General features: G+C 53.3%; 1 pseudogene; it reads right to left on the bottom strand.

Moving 5' to 3' along the window:
* Positions 1 to 2,492: 2,492 nt before the first annotated feature.
* LOC123141251 (malonyl-coenzyme A:anthocyanin 3-O-glucoside-6''-O-malonyltransferase-like) lies at positions 2,493 to 4,240 on the bottom strand (annotated as a pseudogene).
* Positions 4,241 to 5,623: the final 1,383 nt, after the last annotated feature.

Genomic DNA, 5,623 nt, shown 5'->3' with positions numbered 1-5,623 from the left:
CTGTGAGTGGAGTTGTTTGTCCATGGGTTCGTCGAGGCTGAACAATTCCAGCAGTTCTTCGACGACGTGCAACTGCACGGACGTGGGGCACACGTGATCGTGCTCCCATCGTTCGCCGCATTTGAAGCAAAGGCCGCGTGCACGTCGGTAGTCACGCAAGGCCTTGACCTTGGAGGTGTCGGCGCGAGCACCATCCATGCCACGACGATCCATGCCGGTGTTGGTGAAGCTGCAGGAGCCGGTCGTGGTGGTGGGGGCAGCGGGAGTGGCGTGTTTGGTCGGAGCATGGCGTCGGCGCCGTGCGGCGTGGCCCGCGGCTGGTGCGCTTGCTGCGCTGATTCGACGACCTCCTCTTGCAGCAGCGCCAAGGAGCACGCCGTGTCCAGGTCCGGCGGTCGTTGGATCAACACGACCGCACGTATATCCGCCCGCAAGCCCTCGACAAAACGAGTGAGGTAAAAGTAAGGATGTATGGCTTCAGAGTAAGATGTTAAATGATTCACAATTAGCTCAAAACGCTCAATGTAATCCGCTACAGATGAGGTTTGCCGAATGGTCTAAAACTGACGAATCAGTAGCTGGCGTTTATCTCGACCAAAACGGGTGCAGAGCTGCAAATGCCTCCCAATCAAATTCTGAGAGGCGGTTTTGGAGAGATTGTAACCAAACAGAGGCTGCCCCAGAGAAATTGAGTGTAGCCATTGGTACCCAGAAAGAAGGATGGATCTCGAACATGGAAAAGTATTGCTCGCATAGCGTTTTCCATAATTTCAGGTTGTCTCCTGCGAATTGGGGAAACGTCACGGATGGGTGTGCTTGGCCCAATCCGGCAAGGAGCTGGCTCGCATGAGCGAAGGGAGACAGGGGAGGAGCGGGCGACTGGGAAGTGTACTGACCAGTGCCCGGGAGTGGTGCCGGCAGGATCGCCAGCACCTTCTTCCGGTGAAGAAATGCGTCGCCGTGGTCCCTTGACCCGTGTGGCTGCGAGGCCGCTGCGGTGTCCGCTTCCAGGCTTGGACTGGGCGCGCTGGTCTCCTTGGCCACCACACCAGACGCTACCACCGCAGGCAGGCGTCCGTGCTGCAGATCCGCCACTGCATCGGCGAGCTGGTCGACGCGGCGCTCCAGATCGGGCCGCCAGGCCGTCAGATCGTCCAGCTTGGCGATGTTTGCGTGGATCGCCGCCGTGTTACTACGGAGCTCCAGCTGAAATTCCTCCATGGAGCTTGAGATCTTGTCCATGTACTCCTTCATGGTCGGATCCATGGCCTCGATTTGCACCCGAGCTTGGCGAAGACGACGAGTTTCGATGAATTGCGCCAGATCGCACGAGGGGAGGGTGCTGTTTGGTCTCTAATACCAGGTGTTAGGATAAGAGTGGAGGGATCGATCTATTGCCTCAAGTATTTGTCTCAATCTCGATTACAAGCTGGTTACACGAATGAAGAGGAACGATAGGAAACTAGGGTTCTTGCCGCCGCCGCCGGGTCGTGATCCTCTGGATGACTGCTCCATCGGGTGGCCTTGGCTAAGTAGTGAGTGCGGCTGGGCTTCACCGGGCCCAGTCAGGCCCATAGACTCGAGGGTTGGCCTTGGGTACGCGCTGGGGCCGGCCTCCTTCCGGCCCAGCGTGGTTGTCCTGCGGGTCCGGTATGTCAGTGGTGCTGACAAGCTGCCCATAAGTAGATCGAACCAAAGACTCATCAGATAAAATCGATAAAACGGTCAACGTGTCAGGTCACAACCAAAATCAACCAGGCCGGGCTCTTGAGGCCTATTTGTATGTTGTTTGTTTTGGGCATGTTTTCGTCTACACACACAAAAACAACACTGTCATGTTCATATTTATACGTCTCGGACGTAGTATTAACAATGCCATGGTGCAATTCAGTCGAGGTTGAATTAGATTGCTTATTGGTTGTGGACGTTGTCATCACCCCTTTCTCGCTGAAACCAGGCAAATTTTATTATAGTAGACAGTTGAAAAATCATCATGCTAAGGCCCCATAGGACCAATGTATTAGAACAACATTTGCCGCCGTTGAAAAGTAGCAGAGATCGAAAGGAACCAACCTCAAGACACATGAACGTAGACGAACTACGACAAGATCCGAGCAAATCCACCAATGGCAGATCCACCGGAGACACACCTTCACACACCCACCGACGATGCTAGACGCATCACGGTAATGGGGACTAGGCAGGGAGAACCTTATTCCATCTTTGAAAGTCGTCATCGTGTCGTCTTCCTGAGCAGGACACAAACCCTAACAAAATTTGAAGAAACATCTAAAGACGAAGCCTTCCCGCCAGCAAGGGCCGGGATCCACCGCGCCGCCATGGCCCTAAGGCTACCGGAGAAGAGGTGGACCGGCGGAAGACAGATAAACCTAGCCTTTTCTTTTCTTGGGGAGGAGTTTTGTTTATTATGGCGGTTTCTGTACCAATGCACATCGAGCAGGTGATTCTACCAAGTGCAGATTATTTTTGCGCTTTGCGTGCGCGTTATATCATTTGTTCCGATCGGATATGGTTCAGAGAGGAGCATGCATACATGCAGGTGTCTGAGGCCAAATCTTCACCTGAAACTATCGATTATTTGCAGATCATTCAACATAGCATCTGCTTACTGACAGTCACCACAGGACGGTCGTAGACGCTCATTCCGCCATGAACACGTCGCGGAACGCCTGCATCTTCCCCGCGGCAATCGACACCGACGCCTGCACCGAGCCGGCCTCCCTCCCGGCGACGAGCACCACCTCGCCGTCGTGGTTCATGGACGCCAGCTCCACCCTCGCCGGCCTCCCGAACCCGAAGTCCACCCCGTACGAGGGGAACCAGGGCGACCCCGCCAGGATGACCGCGAACTTGGTGCGCCACCGGGCGAGGTCGCGGAGCGGGTCGCGCTTCGCCTCCGCGACGGCCTCCCTGACGGCCACGAGTGCCCGGGCGGGCCCGTCAGGCCCCGCGAGCTCCGACCCGCTCAGCGAGGCCATGCAGAGCGCGACGCAGTTGCCTGCGTAGGCGTCCGGCGCCGGGGGCGACATGTACGCGCGGCAGTCCGCGAGGAAGGCGGCGAACACCGGCGCGTCGTCGGCGAAGCCGCTGGCGCGCGCGATGGACACCCACCCGTGCACCGCCAGGGCGGCGAAGGTGGACGGCGCCGTGCCGATGTTCGCCGCGAACGCGAGCCTCTGCTTGAGACGCTGCACCGCGGGCGCGGCGAAGGTGAAGGTTCGCCGGCTGAGACGACGCCGGGCGTCGAGCGCGGGATCTGTGACATGGATTGGAAACTTTGATTTGCCAATCTGTGGAGACAGTGACACCGAGCGCTCACCGTGGGCAAGTTCGGGGCGATTTGCCGCAAGAACAGCCGGGCGAGCTCTTTGTCGCCGTGGAACCGCACCAGCCTCCGGTCATGCAGCGGAGTCGACCCGGCGGGTACCCGGTCAACCTCAACACCGGCCGCTGCCGCCGCCCACATCTCAAAGAACCGCCAAATGCCGCGTCCGTCCGCCGCCGTATGGTGCACGGCCACCCCCAGTGCCACGCCACCGCCGCCGCCGACGAACTCCGTCACCTGCTTACCCACGCATTCCGCATAAGGAAAGACAGCCCCGGATAACTTACACGTGTGAGGTGATGTGACGCGTACCTGCGCGGCCATCACGGGCGCCGGGAGCTGGTCACGGCGGATGTCCGGGACAAGCTGTCCGAGAGCGTCCTGGTCGTGTTCTGCCGCCTCCTCGACGAGCCGCTCGAAATCGAGGTCCGTCTCGACCTCGACGAACGTGAAGCCGCCGCAGGAGCCGCCCTCCCACTCGTCCGGGAGGACGATCGACAGAGCGCGCGAGTCCGGCTAGTACGTGAGTGCGCCGGCGAAGGGGTGGAATGCTGGGAGCACTTGCGCGAGGGAGGACCTGAGGGTGCCGACGACGTCCGAGAACGGGACGCCGGGCAGGGAGCGGAAGAGGAAGACACGGCGGACTGGGGGCAGCGCGACCCAGAACGCGTCGAACGGGGACAGCGGGACGAGCCGGCCGGGGTCCGGGAACTCCGCGCCGCCGCTGGCGGCGAGTGGGACGGCGGTGGTGCTCCTCGTGCGCACCATGGGCGGCATGTTTCCCGATCTCCTTGGCATTCACAGCTTCCTCTTCTGGCATAACCGGACAATAAAATCGCTGGAAGCGGCGGGGAAGCTGTCTGCTTGCGCGCTTCCGCGGCGCGCGCTTGTCACCATGGCCGACCCAGCGGCAGTCTACAAGACTCGTGTCCGATTTCAAGGTGTCTTCATCTGATTTATTTCTGAAAAGAATACAATTTTTTTAAATATTTTCATGATTTTTTTCTCTTCTCCTTTTTATGTTTTGTATATATATCTTTTCTGTTCATTTTTCCTTTTTCTTTTCTTCTTTTCTTAAGACCAATTCCCTATGTAGAAACATAGTTTTGGAAAACATGAACTTTTTATATATCCACAAACATTTTTCTTGCATATGTGATTTTTTAAATACTTGGATATTTCTTTGATCCAAATAAATTTTCTTGACATACAAGAATATTTTTTAAAATGGATTAACATTCTATTTACATTTTGCAAACATTTTTAACATACATGCACACTTTTTTTTAAAAAATACATCAAAATTTGTTTCCAAGTATAGCAATATTTTTATTAACGTACGAACGTTTATGTTCTATATGTGGGTTTTTATAGCACAAGACATTTTTGTTGAGACTTTTATATATAACAAATAATGCATTTGAGAATTATGTAAAATGTATTGTGGAGCTAGACAAACACTAGCCCATATATGATCTTTGCAGCGAGCATGTCAGTTGCAACAACGAGGTGTACGTTACTTTTATGCCACCTCGAACAACACAGGTCTTGTTTGTTTGAGGCTTTGAGCTATGACCATGAGGCAGTTGCGGGGAAAAGTTGTTGTGCTAAGAGAAAACTCTACTAGAGTCATTGTATCGGTCCGATCATCATAATAATAAAATCATTATTATGACCATTTGGCAAAAAATTGACACCCTAGCAGAGTCACTATACCTGACAATATCGTCATAATTTATGAAACACCCTTCATATATGGCCTTCCAGCCTTCATATATGACGACTCATGACTAACTTTCGAGGGTGCTCCTATTGGGCGCTGTAGGCGCCCGTTGGAGAACTGGCACCTGCAGCAACCAGCCAAGGGCCGCGGCCCATTAAAAGATCGCTCGCTTGCTCCCTTTCCATTCGCTCGCTTGCTCGATGAAGAAAAAAAGACTCGCATTGCTGGCTTTTTTGGGCTGTGCTACGCCGCTGGTTCAGGAAAAAGACCGGCCTCCGGTTTTTACAAGTTTGAATATGTTTGTGAAAAAAGGTCATATATTATTAAGAAAAGTTCATCGATTTTGAACAAGAAACTTCACAAATCTGAAAAATGTTCATCAATTTTTAAAAAGTTCATCTGATTTGATAAAAGTTCATCAGATTAAAAAAATTTCATCAAATTGAAAATAGTTCACTGGATTTGGAAAAAATGTTCATTCAATCGAAAAAAGTTCATTGGATTTGAAAAAAAGTTCATCGAATTGAAAAAAGTTCATCGGATTTTAGAAAAAG

The sequence above is a fragment of the Triticum aestivum genome, chromosome 6D (genome assembly GCF_018294505.1).
Source record: "Triticum aestivum cultivar Chinese Spring chromosome 6D, IWGSC CS RefSeq v2.1, whole genome shotgun sequence".
NCBI lineage: Eukaryota > Viridiplantae > Streptophyta > Magnoliopsida > Poales > Poaceae > Triticum > Triticum aestivum.
The sequence above is the reverse complement of the archived record's forward strand: the minus strand, read 5'-3'. Positions and strand labels throughout refer to the sequence as shown.